This window comes from Bos grunniens, chromosome 16 (assembly GCF_055505025.1).
Source record: "Bos grunniens cultivar Pamir isolate PY7600 chromosome 16, Bosgru_T2T1.0, whole genome shotgun sequence".
Taxonomy (NCBI): Eukaryota; Metazoa; Chordata; class Mammalia; order Artiodactyla; family Bovidae; genus Bos; species Bos grunniens.
In genome coordinates this window covers 76,586-92,956 of record NC_141180.1, presented here as the reverse complement: position 1 = coordinate 92,956, position 16,371 = coordinate 76,586, and the positions used below count along the sequence as shown (strand labels likewise).

General features: G+C 41.7%; 2 pseudogenes across 1 annotated transcript; both read right to left on the bottom strand.

Moving 5' to 3' along the window:
- Window positions 1-2,703: 2,703 nt before the first annotated feature.
- Window positions 2,704-8,440, bottom strand: LOC147355965 (patched domain-containing protein 3-like; annotated as a pseudogene). Its single transcript, XR_015142907.1, has 2 exons — window positions 4,036-8,440; window positions 2,704-2,829 (listed from the first exon to the last, which is right to left on the bottom strand). The product of XR_015142907.1 is annotated as a patched domain-containing protein 3-like (transcript).
- Window positions 6,499-10,230, bottom strand: LOC147355964 (olfactory receptor 8U3-like; annotated as a pseudogene).
- Between the last annotated feature and the right edge of the window lie 6,141 nt (window positions 10,231-16,371).

Below are 16,371 nucleotides of genomic sequence, written 5' to 3'. Positions count from 1 at the left end.
AGCTAATGTTATACTCAATGGTGAAAAAAAGAAATCTTTCCCTGTAAGATCAGGAACAACATAAGGATGCCCACTTCCATCAGTGATATTCAAAGATGTACTAGAAGTGCTTATCAGAGCAATTAGACAGGACTTTGAAATTAAAGGAATTCAAACTGGAAAGGGTTAGGCAATGGCACCCCACTCCAGTACTCTTGCCTGAAAAATCCCATGCATGGAGGAGTCTGGAAGGCTGCAGTCCATGGGGTCGCTGAGGGTCGGACACGACTGAGCGACTTCACTTTCACTCTTCACCTTCCTGCATTGGAGAAGGAAATGGCAACCCATTCCAGTGTTCTTGCCTGGAGAATCCCAGGGACGGGGGAGCCTGGTGGGCTGCCGTCTATGGGGTCGCACAGAGTCGGACACCACTGAAGCGACTTAGCAGCAGCAGCAGCACAGCAGCAAACTGGAAAGGAAGAATTGTAACTCTCTTTTCACAGATTATATGACCCTACATATGAAAACTCCAATGAATCCAAAGGAAACTACTAAAGTTAGTAAACAAATTCAGTAAAGCTGCAAGATACAAGATCAACACACAGGATTCAGTTGTTTCTACCCATGTGCAATGAACAATTCCAAAAAGAAATTAAGAAAGTGATTTCATTTAGCTTTTAAAATAATGAAATACTTAGGAATACATTTAACCAAAGAAGTGAAAGACTGGTACATGGAAAACTACAAAATACTGGTGAAAGAAACTAAAAAAGACCTAAATTAATGGCAAGACTTTCACAGTCCATGGTGGGGGAAGACTTAATGTTGTCAAAATGACAATCTCACCTAAGGCGATCTACACATTAAATACAATCTCTTATCAAAATTCAAACAGCTTTTATTCAGAAATGTATAGGTCAATACTCAAATTCATATGGAATTACAAGGAGCCCTGGATATTCCAGAATAACCTTAAAAAGAAAAAATAAACGGACAACTGAGATTTCCAGATTTTAAAACTTATAGCTACAGTATTTAAATCAAATTGATAGTAGTATATGGACAGACATATAGACCAATGGAGTAGAACTGGGCACCTAGAAATAAATCCATGTATCTACAGCCTGTTAATTTTTGACAAGGATGCCAAATCCAATCAACTGGGAAAGAGCAGTCTTTTCAACAAATGGCACTTGGATGACTGCATTTCCACGGGAACAAGAATGAAGTTGGACCCCTACTTCACATCATATACAACTATGATTACAAATTGTAACGACCTAAATATCACAGCTAAAACCATAAAACTCTTGAAGGAAACATAGAGTAATTGCAGCCGACCTTGCTTGTTAATGGAAGCTTAGAGGCAACACCAAAAGCACAAGCAGAAACAATGGAAATAACAAGCTGAATTTCATCTTCATTAAAGCCTGTGTACATAAAGGACATTATCAGCAAGTGAAGAGATAATCTACAGAGCGAGAGAAAATGTTTGCAAATTATATAACTTGATAAGGATTTAATATCCAAAACATATTCTCAACAACAACAGAATTCAACAACAAAAGGACAAACAGTTTCACTAAAAATGAACAAAGGTGGGAAGTCCCGTGGTCAGAACTGCAAACTTTTGATGCCAAGGGCCTGGGCCCAAGTTCAACCTCCGGTCAGGGAAATAAGATTCTTCAAGCCTTGGGGCGCAGCCAAAAAAAGGGCAAAGGACTTGAATAGACATTTCTCCATAGAGGATATGCGTGTGTGTGCAGTAGCTCAGTTGTCTGACTCCTTGTGACCCCTAGCCACCAAGCTCTTCGGTTTATGAAATTTTCCAGGCAAGAATACCAGAGTGGGTTACCATTTCCTTCTCCAGGGCATCTTCCCAACACAGGGATCGAAACCAAGTGTCTTACATTTCCTGCACTGGCAGGCAGATTCTTTACAACTGCGCCACCTGGGGAGCTCCAAAGAAGATATACAAATAACCAATAACCACATTAAAAAGATAATCATGGTTAGAATGTAGAGAAATTGGAAAACTTATACATTGCTGGTAGGATATAAAATGGTGTAGCCTCTGTGAAAAATGGTGTGGTGGTTCTTCAAAAAGCTAACCAGTGAATTATCACACAACCCACTGATTCCACTCCTAGGTATATACTGAAAAGAACTGAAAACAGGAGCTTAAACAGAGATCTGGACAGCATGGTTCACTGCAGCATTATTCACTATAGTCCAAAGGTAAAAATATTTCAAGTGCCCATCAACAGATAGGTAGCTAAACGAATGTGGTATATACATAAAATGGAATATTATTCAGCCATGTAAAGGAACTCATGCTACAACATGGATAAATGTTGAAAACATGGTAAGTGAAATAAATCAGTCACAAAGGGAAAAATACTGTATGATTCCAGTTATATGAAGTCTCTAGAATAGGCAAATTCATGGAAACAGAAACTAGATTAAAAATTAGCCAAGACTTGGGGGAGACAGTGGGGAGTTATTACTTAACGGTTATGGTGTTTGTTTGGGGTGATGGAAAATATTCATAAAGGGATAGTTGTGATGGTTGCACAACACTGATAATGTAATTAATGCCACTGATTTGTACACTTAAAAATGGTTTTTGAAATGACACATTTTATGTTATAAATGTTATATACACATTATATACATTATTACAATAAAATATTTTTTAGAGTTTAAAAAACTAATACAATAGCTTTACCTGTAGCATGATACAATTGCAAATAATATGATTAGAAGGTAGGCCAAGTGAAACAAGGGGACCACGGTCATAGAAGTTGCCTCAAATTCCAGTTGTCTAGAAAGTGATGAAAAGTAGACAACCTGCCACAAAAATATATTCAGGTAAATGACTTTCAATTCTGATATTGCGTGTGAGTTACATATGATACTGAAAAACTACAACTTATTAATTTAAACATTAAAATTCAGTGAAAAATCAAAATATATGGATTATGATTTTAAAATAAAGAAGGTAATAAAGATTCGCTTCTTCCCACAAATCTCTGGCATGCTTTTCAAAGTTTCTTTAAAAAAATCTAAAGTTTAAAACTCCTGAATACACAAAATCTGAATCTTATATAAAACTGTGAAAGCATTAAGAACTATAGACATGATAACTTTTTCTAAACTTCTATTCAGTCCTTATCTTTTACTATTTTAATTGTACAAACATCATTTCAGACAGGCTTGGGTATTAAAAGGCTTTTCCCAGAAGATATCTTCTCATTTTCACCAGTTTTATTCAGAGTATTAGGTTTGCCAGTCCCAAAATTACTGAACAGCTAATATGTGCCTGGCACTATGCTATAATTTACTTTTAAAATGCTCATCTTTCTCAAAAACATCATGGAACTTTTGTTTAAAGTTTTGCTTTTTTATTCCAGTGAACTCCAGAGTTTAGGGGGCTCCCAGAAACAGCAAAGGCTTAAACTGAAAGCAAGAATTACAGAGTAATTTGACCAGATAAACCAAACTAAACCTGAAGATCGTCTGTACTGAACAGACCTACCCTGAGAATGTACCATTTGTGTTTTTAACAAGAATGTTACCAAGGATTTAAGATTTGTGGCATTCTTCTTTTTTTTAAAGTCCTCTTTTTACTTTATTAAACAAAATTATTGTAGTATACAGAGAAGGACATGCAATCCACTCCAGCACTCTTGCCTGGAAAATCCCATGGACGGAGGAGCCTGACAGGCTGCAGTCCATGGGGTCGCAGAGAGTCGGACACGACTGAGCGACTTAACTTTCACTGTAGCTCATCTTCAATGTTGTGTTAGTTTCGTGTGTAGAGCAAAGTGAGCCAGTTATACTCATATCCACTCTTTTTTAGAATCTATTGTGGCTTTCTTCAGTGTGCTATTTTAAGAAAGTTGGATTATGGATCAAATAAAGCAGAGCACACCCAGCTTCCAGTCAAGGGCTCTATCTGATAATCCGGGAGCGCTACTGCTCTGGTCCTTGGAACGAGTGCTCTTATCCCTCCCGCCTTCTCCTGGCCTCCCATAAACCCCAGCCACTAGGTACCTGGATCTTCTTCAAGGCCAGACTCTCTTCAAGGCTGCCAACCTTCATCAGGAAATGGATCATCCACGCCTTGCTACGTTCATTTTCCTCTCCACCTGTCTCCAGGTAGTACTGCAGCCGCATGGTTTTGGCTTGGAGGAGTAACTGGCTCGGCCCCATACTCTCGCCCAAGACAGTTCCTCCCAGGATTGTTGGCCAGGGAGACGATCTGACTGGCTAGGCTGTAGATCGGGAAGGTGATGGTTTTCAGGTTGAGGCCCTTGTTCCTTTTCCAGGCGAACAAGAGTGGGTTGGGGGGGGGGGGCGGACACAGGAGCCCTGGTTCTTAGTGCACACCTCGCTGTAGGGGATCTGGGTTCCGTTGTCCTGGGTCACAGTCAGAGCCTGCACCGCGTCGTCCACCTTGCTGATTTCCTCTAGGATGTCCGGCTCCAGCAGGGTCTCCGTGTTGGAGACCACGAGGACGGAGGCATAAGGGACCTCGGCGCTCTTCCTGGAGATGGAGAAGACGAGAGAGTCATTGGCGGTGAAATGTCCCTGCACGAAGCGCCGCTCGGCCTTGGCGGGGCTCCCGATCGGGGTGTACTGCTCCTCCAAGTCTTCTTCTCCATCCCGGGGCAGGTACATCAGGCCGGTGCCCAGGACGGCCGTTAGCGCCACCGGCAGCAGCAGGAAGATCCAGGGGGTGCGCGCCCACCTTCCCGCCCAGCCGCCGGAAGGCCCGCGACAGCGGCGCCTCCAGGCAGTTGGTGTGGCAGCGGGGCCGCGGGGCCCGAAGGTTCTCAGACCGCGAGGCCGGAGGGGGCGGCGGAGCCTCGGGCCCGGTAGGGGGCTCTGCGCTCAGCCCCGCCGCCCGGCCGCGCTCGGGCTCCCGGTCCTGACCCGCCGCCGAGGGCGGCTCCGGCTCCGGGCCAGGCCCTGCGGGCGGCGCGCTCTCTCTCTCCGGCCCCGGCCCCTGGGCCTCGGACTCAGGCCCTTGTCCTGCCTCCCGCTCCGGCTCCGGCTCAGGCGCAACCTTCGAGGGATTCAGGCTCATTTCCAGGAAGGAAAGCCCACATTCTCAGCGTGGCAGATCAGAAAGGAGCTGCCGTTCGGAGCCCCCTCTTCACCCACCAACGGTTTCCTGAAGTTCCAGGCGCGTCTGTTTGATCCCAGGCTGCTCGCGCCCCAGTTGACGGTCAAGTGGTTCAGCTGAGGTCAGTTCAGTCGCTCAGTCGTGTCCGACTGTGTGCGACCCCATGAACCACAGCACACCAGGCCTCCCTGTCCATCACCAACTCCCGGAGCTTACTCAAACTCATGTCCATTGAATTGGTGATGCCATCCAACCGTCTCATCCTCTGTCGTCCCCTTCTCCTCCTGCCCCCAATCCCTCCCAGCATCAGAGTCTTTTCCAATGAGTCAACTCTTCACTTGAGGTAGCCAATCTGATTACACGTTTACAATTCATGTTGATTGGTGTCCACTTAATCTACCTTCATTCTTAATATAAGTGGAATACATTTTTTTTTGTCCTTGTTGACTCTTGCTAATAACACCAACATAAAAGCACATCAGAAGCAGAAGTAATTTCTCATGAATGAGTTTATTCTTGTTTAAGGGCTAATCCAATTAAAAGAGGTGCACAATTGAACATGTGTAGAAAGACTCTCAGAAGTAACACTTACTTGTGGTAGTATCACTGGAAAGATGGATTCATTTAAGCACAGAAAATATTGTTACTCAGGGTAATGTACTAATTGCCCACAAGCCACATTCCGTCAGATTGGTTCTGAGAAAAAGCAGATGGTGGGAGGAGAATTCATTTTCATAACTTTAGGTTCTGAGCAGGAAGAAAGAGTACCATTTGATTAGTATTGGGAACTATATTAACAAAGTTTTTTTTTTTTCCCCAGTGTTTTCAAATCACCCAAGTTTGCTTCTAACAAGTTGGTGTCAAGTATGAAACGATAGGCTGCTCAAGAAACAATCGTACTGACAGAGATCATTGTAACTTGACCCTTTAAGATCACATTTTCTGTGATCCTTATGGCAGACATATTCCTCAGTGCCCACTATTTTATGTTTTATTTTATAAGTAAAACATTTGTCATCCAGCTGTTCATCACCGTTTCCATTGCCCCTTGTCAGTGGGATACATAAGGTTGTCAAGTCTTGGCAATGAGCCATCCGTAGAAAGTGGTGCCTGAAACCTAAAGATCACCTTCTCTATGTTAAAGCCATTAGATACAGACTTTTTTTCTCTTCCTTCCTACTTGAAAATGTTGCCACTGAAATGATCACTTTTTAGACAAAGATGGAAACCACATATTGAGGGTCTAATTGCCTTTCCCAAACTCCTTAACTCATACTGCTGCCTGAGAAAGGAATAAATTACTTTAAGTCACTGCATCTTGAGAGTTCACTTAGCTATAGTGCTATATTTGCTCTTATAATACTTTCCATAAACATATCCTTGGCAGTTCACCTCTGCATCTTACTACTCACTAGGACAATTTTTACCTGAGAATGACCAAGTCTCTTCAGAAACTATTCTGGTATTGAGAGAAGGGCACCTTGTCTTCTGTCTTAACCAGAAGGAGAAAAACTCAAGCTTCTGATCTATATTAGATATTAGGTTATATATCCCTTTTCCCTAACTACTTGATGAGTCCTTGGGCTTGTTATGAGCTTTAAGACTCCAGTTGTCACATTAACTGGTTTTGCATCCCTTTTGATCCATCATCTAGGCCATTTTGCTAGCCTTTTTAGGTACTTACAAGTCTCTTTCTTAAGCTTAGGAAATCTCAGCTATTTTTTTTTTTCTGCACTGTGCTTGCAGGTGTAGATAAGGTGTGTTTTCACCATACATTTGAGCCAGCACATCTTTAACTGTCCTTACTTATTAGTGGGGCTTCCCCAATGGGTCAGCAGCAAAGAATCACCTGCAAGGCAAGAGACATGATTTCAATCCCTGGGGGAACATCCCCTGGAGAAGGAAATGGCAACCTACTCCAGTATTCTTGCCTGGAAAACCCCATGGACAGAGAGGAGCCTGGCGAGTTACAGTCCATAGGGTCACACAGAGTCGAACACAACTGAGCATGCACACACTTACATGCACTTATTATGAGTGAAATTGTCCCCCCAAAAGATGTGTTAAGTTCCTAACCTGAAGAACTTCAGAGTTTGGTTATAGGATCATTGGGTTATAGGGTCATTATTTGGATATAGGGTCATTGAAGATGCAATTGTTAATATGGAGTCATACTGAAGTAAGGTGGACCATTAATCCAGTGTGAGTGATGTCCTTACAAGAATGAAGAAATTTGGACACAGATGTAGAGGGAAGATGACCATGAGAAGACAGCAGAGACTGGAAAGATGCTTACAAGACAAGGAATGCCTGGGACCATGAGCAGCTGGAAAAAACAAGGAAGGAACCTCCCCTAGAGCTTCATAGAGAGCCTGGTTCTGCCAATACCTTGACTTCAGACTTGTAGGCTCCAGAACTGTGAGAAAATAAATTTTTGTTGTTCTAAGTCAATGAGTATGTGGTACTTTGTTAACACAGACTGATGAAACTAATATATTTCTTTTCAGTAATTTTTAAAAGTTAGAACTTGGGTTTTACTTAGTTTTTCTTAGTGTCCCAGGCTACCATCCTTTCTGCTCTAGGAGCTCTTCAAATGTATCTGAAGTTTCTTTGGTAAACCTGTGGTTTTGCAGCAACCTCCCCTGAATCCAGTGTGCTACCCAGAAGGGGCACCAGATTCCTTCTGAAAGATTCACTGACCTTTAAACCCTTCTCACATTGCCAATCTCAGGTTCAGCCCTTACTTTGTAGTTTACTATAGAAGTTCGCTGCTTTGCTTTTAACTATTTAAATTATACTTTTGGAATTATTTAAAAAATAGCAACAACAAAGATGTTATCCTCTTTTGAGTTTTATCTTTGGCAATTGACAGTCATGATTCCCAAGATTAATTTCTCTGCAACTGTGCTCCCTGACCCCAAAAGAAGTTGATTTAAGAACTTGAAAATCAGGATTGCAATTCATTGCTTCTCTTCAGAATTTGTACAGTTTACATCCACTTAGAACACCTTGTTGCTGCTTTAATAATGGTGTTGAGGTTAGGTGAGGCATAAATTAAAATAAAGTTTAATATAAATAATTTAACATGGCAATATTGATGTCTTCACATAAATGTGAAATCTAATTTAACAATGAAGTGTTTACTAAGATAACTTGGATAAAATAAGTTAAGCTGTTTCTAAATAACTTATACAATCAATTTTTTGCCAGTATTTTCCAAAATAGCAGACTATTCAGCATATTCAGGAATGTTTTTGATTTTGCCGTATGAGAATAGCTCACAATATCACCCACATGGTAGACACCAAACATTTGAATCTGAATTAAAAAAAAAAATTCCAGTTGATGGTTTAAGTGAGTCTTAGATTGCATCACTTTACAATCACCCCAACATAGAACAATATTCCTGACGTCTGACAGCAACCATGTTTATAACTTGGTTTTAAACTACTGTTTCCTGTCAAACCATTGTAATTTCTTCAAATCCCCCAAATATAAAAGGATCTTAAGCTTTGCTGAGGGAATATAGGGGTATGTTTGCATTTTTGTTTTGATACAGAAAAAGAGAGTATGACTTTCCAAAAGCTGACCCTGATTTCCAGATCTGCGTGTCGAAAAATGACATCTTTTCAAACAACACGAGAACCATGCAATTACAGAGAGTGACCGCCAGTGAATCTAGTGGGAGTCAGAAGCAGAGAGGAATGATTTTTAGCAGACAAGGTGCAGCTGAGGAACAGCTACTGCCTGGAATGACATGGGGATGGACAAGAAATTTACTTTACCACCTCCCTTGTTCTGTCTCCACAATGTGTAAAATAGAAACATTTTTGAAAGCAGCGGCTAAATCTTATTATCAGTTACATAGAAACTATCCAGGTCAAAACTATCAAGTGTCACAGATGCAAATAGTAACAATTTATTAAAAATGTGCAGTATAATCTTTTAAACCTTTTATCTTACTTATAAATTATATGAAAAATAGGACACATGTACAAAGTCATTTTGCTCATATAAAAATGGTAGAAATAAAATTAACCTATCAAAGATAATAAAAACAACCTATCTGCGTGTGGCATAATTCCAAGACAGTCAGTGTTACAAGATACATTTTAATGTTTATTAGAGACAGGAAATAACATTTTTTAAAGGCTTTTCTCAAGGCATTTTTTACCTCTTGGTTCCTCAGGCTGTAGATCATGGGATTCAACAAAGGAATGACTATTATGTAGACAGAGGCCATTTTGTCTGTGTCAAGGGAATGGTTTGATTTGGGCTGCAGATACATGAAGATCAGAGTCCCTTGGAATATAGTGACAGCAGTCAGATGAGAACCACAGGATGAGGATGCTTTGCGCCTCCCTTCTGCAGATTGGATTCTCAGGATGGCAGCCACAATGTATAGGGAACAAATAAGGACCGTGGTCAAAGAGCTGATCATGTTGAGTCCAGCAAAGATAAAAATCAAGATCTCTTTGAGGCTGGTGTCCGAGCAGGCAAGAGGCATCAAAGGGACATCATCACAATAGAAGTGATAACATTGGGGCCATAGCAGATCAATCGAAAAGTAACAGCTGTGTGGAGGAAAGCAACAGAAAAGCTGTATCAGTAAGGGCCTGCGACCAGTTGCATGCACACCTTTTGAGACATGATCACCATGTAGAGAAGAGGATCGCAGATGGCCACATAGCGGTCATAAGCCATTACTGCAAGAAGGAACGTCTCCAAAATCAAGAAGTTCAGGAAAAAGCCCAGCAGTGCGCACATGCATAGAGAGATATGGACCTGTGCTTGGTCAGGAGGGTCTCCAGGAACTTTGGGGCTATTGATGAGGAGTAACAAAGGTCTACAAAGGCCAGATTACTTAGAAAAAAGTACATGGGTGTGTGAAGGTGAGGATGCAACCAGATTAAAGAAATCATGCCAACGTTTCCCACCAGAGTTAGAGAATATACCACTAAAATGAGAAGAAAGAGAAGGATTTCACTCTCTCTCTGGAATGAAAAACCCAAAAGAATGAGTTCCATCACCTGGTAATATTCTCTTCAGTCATTTGTTCTAGTCTCTGAACTGCTGAAAAGAGACAAGTTAAAGACAGATAAGTTATCAGGAGTAAGGAATTGTCATCAGATGCCAAAACGTGTGTGTTTTAACTTGAGAAATTATTGCTCATTGAAGCAGAAATAAGTGAAGTTGCTCAGTCGTGTCCGACCCTTTGCGACCCCATGGACTGTAGCCTACCAGGCTCGTCCATCCATGGAATTTTCCAGGCAAGAGTACTGGAGTGGGTTGCCATTTCCTTCTCCAGGGGATCTTCCTGACCCAGGGATTGAATCCAGGTCTCCCACATTGCAGGCAGACGCTTTACCGTCTGAGCCACCAGGGAAGTTCCCCAGAAATTCTGAAGCAGAATATCAGAACAAATAAATATATCCCCTCTCAAACTCTCCTGTCTGACTATTTATAATTTTATGAAGCCAAAAATTGAGGTTTAATAAAAATAATGTTTGTAAATATATGTAATATTTTAGGTTTAGATTATTTTTAGTCATATTAAATAATAGAGAGAATAAAGACATTTTAAAATATCCTGCTCCCATATTTACTTCTCAGTGGAGTAAAACTTTAATATGTAACATTTTATTTGTTTTAATAGACATTTATTTTAACAAATGTCCATTATGCTAAATATAATACAAAGCAAAACAGGATATTCCATGGATAGAAAAGTGGAGGAAATTATTTGTGAATTATGGCACAAATTCTATTTGTGAATTAGGCACATTTTGTATTCATATGTAATTTATTCATTTTCAAATACTACTTTCTAAAAGTGAAAAAGTACACTTGTAGTTAGAGTTAGAATACACATATGTTAAAAAGTAGAGTCCTTTATAATCATTTACTCAATGGACTTGAGTTTGAGCAATCTCTGGGGGACAGTGAAGGACAGGGAAGGCTGGCATGCTGCAGCACATGGGGTCTCAAAGAGCCAGACACGACTGAGTGAGTGAACAGCAACAAATAGTTTTACAGTAATTATTTTCAACACATAATCAGGAATACTTTCTAAATTTTTGGTGTAACATTATTGGTGTTACCAATTTTTAGTGATTTTTTTGTCCAGGGAGCCCTAACGCAGGGCAGCCCAGCAACTGCCTGCAAAGGCCTCCCATGGCTGTTTGCTTCCTCTACCAGAGCTAGCTGTGCTCTCCGCTTTGGTTTTTCGCAAGCCAGGGCTCCTCCTGCCACTCTTCGCCGGGGACCCATGGGAGGTGCCAGGTGCCCTCAGCTAGGTGACCCCAGCATGGCACCCCACTGTGGTGTTGATACACTCCTGAAGCCTCCTTCCCCACGGGCAGTACTGCGCTGACCTAGAAATGTGTTTGCAAGGCTCGGAAAGTGTAGGTGACACATGGCCCTGACTTGGGAATTGAGGCCCTTGGAGCAGGCTTGGTGGTCTGACCTCTGAGGAGCCAAACCCCAGCTGCGAGGAGAGCCCTGAAAACATTCTCTCGCCTGCCTTTCCTTCCTCCAAGATAGATAGCTTTCCCAGTCTCTTGTGTGCTGAGAGTCACACAGGGCTGGAATGCACTTGCTTTAATGTCATTATTCAGTAGCAATTGCCCCTGAGGCCCTGCACCTAGGTTGGGCTCCCACACTCACAGGCAAATCAAAGTGACCTCCAAATGAGTAAGCTCTTTGCATCAAGTGGCCAAAGTATTGGCGTTTCAGGTTCATATTTGTCCTTCCAATGTATATTCAGGCTTGATGTCCTTTAGGATGGAGTGGTTGGGTCTCCACAGTCAAAAGCATCAAATCTTCAGCAGTCAACTTTCTTTATAGTCCAACTTTCACATCCATACATGACACATGGATAAACCATAGCCTTAACTGGACAGATCTTTGTTGGCAAAGTAATGTCTCTGCTTTTTAGCAGGCTGTCTAGTTTGGTCATCACTTTCTTTCCAAGTCATAAGCGTCTTTTCGGAGAAGGCAATGTCAACCCACTCCAGTACTCTTGGCTGGAAAATCCCATGAACGGACGAGCCTGGTAGGCTGCAGTTCATGGGGTCGCTAAGAGTTGGACACAACTGAGTGACTTCACTTTCACTTTTCACTTTCATGCATTGGAGAAGGACATGGCAACCCATTCCAGTGTTCTTGTCTGGAGAATCCCAGGGACAGGGGAGCCTGGTGGGCTGCCGTCTATGGGGTCACACAGAGTCAGACACGACTGAAGTGACTTAGCAGCAGCAGTAGCAAGCCTCTTTTAATTTCATAGCTGCAGTCACCATCTGCAGTGATTTCCGAGCCCCCCAAAATAAAGTCTGCCGCTGTTTCCACTGTTTTCCCATCTATTTGCCATGAAGTGATGAGGCCAGAAGCCATAATCTTAGTTTTCTGAATGTTGAGCTTTAAGGTAGCTCTTACACTCTCCTCTTTCACTTTCATCAAGAGGCGCTTTAGTTCTTCCCTTTCTGCCATAAGGATGGTGTCATCTGCATATCCGAGGTTATTGATATTTCTCCTGGCAATCTTGATTCCAGCTTGTGCTTCATCCAACCCAGCATTTCTCACGATGTACTCTGCATATAAGTTAAATAAGCAGGGTGACAATATACAGCCTTGACATATTCCTTTTCCTATTTGGAACCAGTCTGTTGTTCCATGTCCAGTTCTAACTGTTGCTTCCTGACGTGCATACAGATTTCTCAAGAGGCAGGTCAGGTGGTGTGATGTTCCCATCTCTTTCAGAATTTTCCCCACTTTATTGTGATCCACACAGTCAAAGGCTTTGGCATAGTCAATAAAGCAGAAATAGATTTTTCTCTGCAACTCTCTTGCTTTTTCCTTGATCCAGTAGATGTTGGCAATTTGATCCGTGGTTCCTCTGCCTTTTCTAAATCCTGCTTGAACATCTGGAAGTTCATGGTTCACGTATTGTTGAAGCCTGGCTTGGAGAATTTTGAGCATTACTTTACTAGCGTGTGAGATGAGTTGCACTGTGAGGCAGTTTGAACATTCTTTGTCATTGCCTTTTTTTGGGACTGGAATGAAAACTGACCTTACATCCTAGAGGTTTTCAATTGCAAATGCTAAAAGAACCAGTTTTGCAGTTTCCAAGAAAAAAAAAAGTATCATTTTAACCAATTTTCTCTGAAATCCAAGGAATATCATGGCCATCCTGCATCAAAAAGTCATCTTTCCTTTATGTAGTCATAGTTTAATGCCTAAATTATAGACCAAATAATGCTCAAATTGACCCTGATATTAGGGGCAGATCAGCTGATAAAAAGCTTGGATTGTCCCTCTGGAGGGAAGTGAGACCTTGGTCCCATCAGAAGAATCTGAGGGGTTAAGGGAATTTGCAGGAGTGGGGAAAGCTTGGTCCATCCTACATGTACCATAATCTTAAATAATGCTTATTTACTTTACCGAAGTAAAAAAAAAATTATAAAAACAAATATAAATCACTTAAAGGTAAAGAAATTCATAATCTGTGATCGAAAGCTTCATTCTAAGAAAACTGTGTTCTCTTAACCTAGTTCAGTTCAGTTCAGTCACTCAACCGTATCCGACTCTTTGCAACCCCATGAATCGCAGCATGCCAGGCCTCCCTGTCCATCACCAACCTCTGGAGTTAACTCAGACTCATGTCCATCGAGTCAGTGATGCCATCTAGCCATCTCATCCTCTGTCGTCCCCTTCTCCTGCCCCCAATGCCTCCCAGCATCAGAGTCTTTTCCAATGAGTCAAGTCTTCACATGAGGTGGCCAAAGTACTGGAGTTTCAGCTTCAGCATCATTCCCTCCAAAGAAATTCCAGGGCTGATCTTCAGAATGGACTGGTTGGATCTCCTTGCAGTCCAAGGGACTCTCAAGAGTCTTCTCCAACACCACAGTTCAAAAGCATCAATTCTTTGGTGCTCAGCTTTCTTCACAGTCCAACTCTCACATCCATACATGACCACAGGACAAACCATAGCCTTGACTAGATGGACCTTTGTTGGCAAAGTAATGTCTCTGCTTTTCAATATGCTATCTACGTTGGTTATAACTTTCCTTCCAAGGAGTAAGCGTCTTTTAATTTCATGGCTGCAGTCACCATCTGTAGTGATTTTGGAGCCCAGAAAAATAAAGTCTGACACTGTTTCCACTGTGTCACCATCTATTTCCCATGAAGTGATGGGACCGGATGCCATGATCTTCGTTTTCTGAATGTTGAGCTTTAAGCCCACTTTTTCACTCTCCACTTTCACTTTCATCAAGAGGCTTTTTAGCTCCTCTTCACTTTCTGCCATAAGGGTGGTGTCATCTGCAAATCTGAGGTTATGGATATTTCTCCCGGCAATCTTGATTCCAGCTTGTGTTTCTTCCAGTCCAGCGTTTCTCATGATGTACTCTGCATATAAGTTAAATAATCAGTGTGACAATATACAGCCTTGACATATTTCTTTTCCTACTTGGAACCAGTCTGTTGTTCCATGTCCAGTTCTAACTGTTGCTTCCTGACGTGCATACAGATTTCTCAAGAGGCAGGTCAGGTGGTCTGGTATTCCCATCTCTTTCAGAATTTTCCACAGTTTATTGTGATCCACACAGTCAAAGGCTTTGGCATAGTCAATAAAGCAGAAATAGATGTTTTTCTGGAACTCTCTTGCTTTTTCCATGATCCAGCAGATGTTGGCAATTTGATCTCTGGTTCCTCTGCCTTTTCTAAAACCAGCTTGAACATCAGGAAGTTCACGGTTCACGTATTGCCAAAGCCTGGCTTGGAGAATTTTGAGCATTACTTTACTAGCATGTGAGATGAGTGCAATTGTGCGGTAGTTTGAGCATTCTTTGGCATTGCCTTTCTTAGGGATTGGAATGAAAACTGACCTTTTCCAGTCCTGTGGCCACTGCTGAGTTTTCCAAATTTTCTGGCATATTGAGTGCAGCACTTTCACAGCATCATCTTTCAGGATTTGAAATAGCTCAACTGGAGTGCCATCACCTCCACTGGCTTTGTTCGTAGTGATGCTTTCTAAGGCCCATTTGACTTCACATTCCAGGATGTCTGGCTCTAGGTGAGTGATCACACCATCATGATTATCTGGGTTGTGAAGATCTTTTTTGTACAGTTCTTCTGTGTATTCTTGCCACCTCTTCTTAATATCTTCTGCTTCTGTTAGGTCCATACCATTTCTGTCCTTTATCGAGCCCATCTTTGCATGAAATGTTCCCTTGGTAGCTCTAATTTTCTTGAAGAGAGCTCTAGTCTTTCCCATTTTGTTGTCTTTCTCTATTTCTTTGTATTGATCGCTGAGGAAGGCTTTCTTATCTCTTCTTGCTATTCTTTGGAACTCTGCATTCAGATGCTTATATCTTTCCTTTTCTCCTTTGCTTTTCACTTCTCTTCTTTTCACAGCTATTTGGATGGTGAGTTGACACTTGACAGGTGAGCTTTCCATGAACCACGTAGAAAGTATGGTTGGTAAGCCTCTGACACAGATTCCCCCATGGGAAATCATTGTCACCTCCTGAGACAGTCCTGGGAACAAAGTCAATGACCAGAGGATTCAGTGTTTCCAGACAAATCTAGTGGTTGTTGCAGACACAACCTACCCCTACATCCAAGATCAAGTGTGACGAAAGGCATAGGAGCAGCCTGAACCAGTCAGCTCTGCTCCTCTCCTGGCTGCAGTCCAATAAACTCCAAATAGAATGCCTCTCTGTTGCAATCAAGTGTCCAGTTCTAAAATTTTGTTAACAATGCATATAATAAAGGAGAGGGAAAGCCAGCTTTACTGAAACTTGTGGATAATGCAATTCTTATCCATGCTACTGTTTGACACAATTCGGGTTTAAGAGCATCTTATTTTCCAGGAAAGATACTATATAACTAAAGGTATAATTTCTAGTGCCTCCTTAATTTTCCAGTCTCTGGCTATGAGAACTGCACTTAATGTTCTCTAGTATATTTTCAGGGACATGACAAAAACACTATTAAGATCCTTCCTGATAGATGTTCTGAAATAGAACTAAGTAGCTGCAAGAACTAAATCTCAGTTCCAACTCCAGTAGAGGAGAAGCTGCATTGCTGGACACAGTTCAAATAAACACTGAATCTTCCCAAGAATGGACTGGGCACCCCCAGCATTTATCTTGAGGCTGCAGCAAGGAATAATAAATCTGACCCCACATTAGGTCTGTTTCTTTAACTTTAACCTTTACACTTTATCCCTGATTTCTTCAATTTATGTATATTGCCTATAG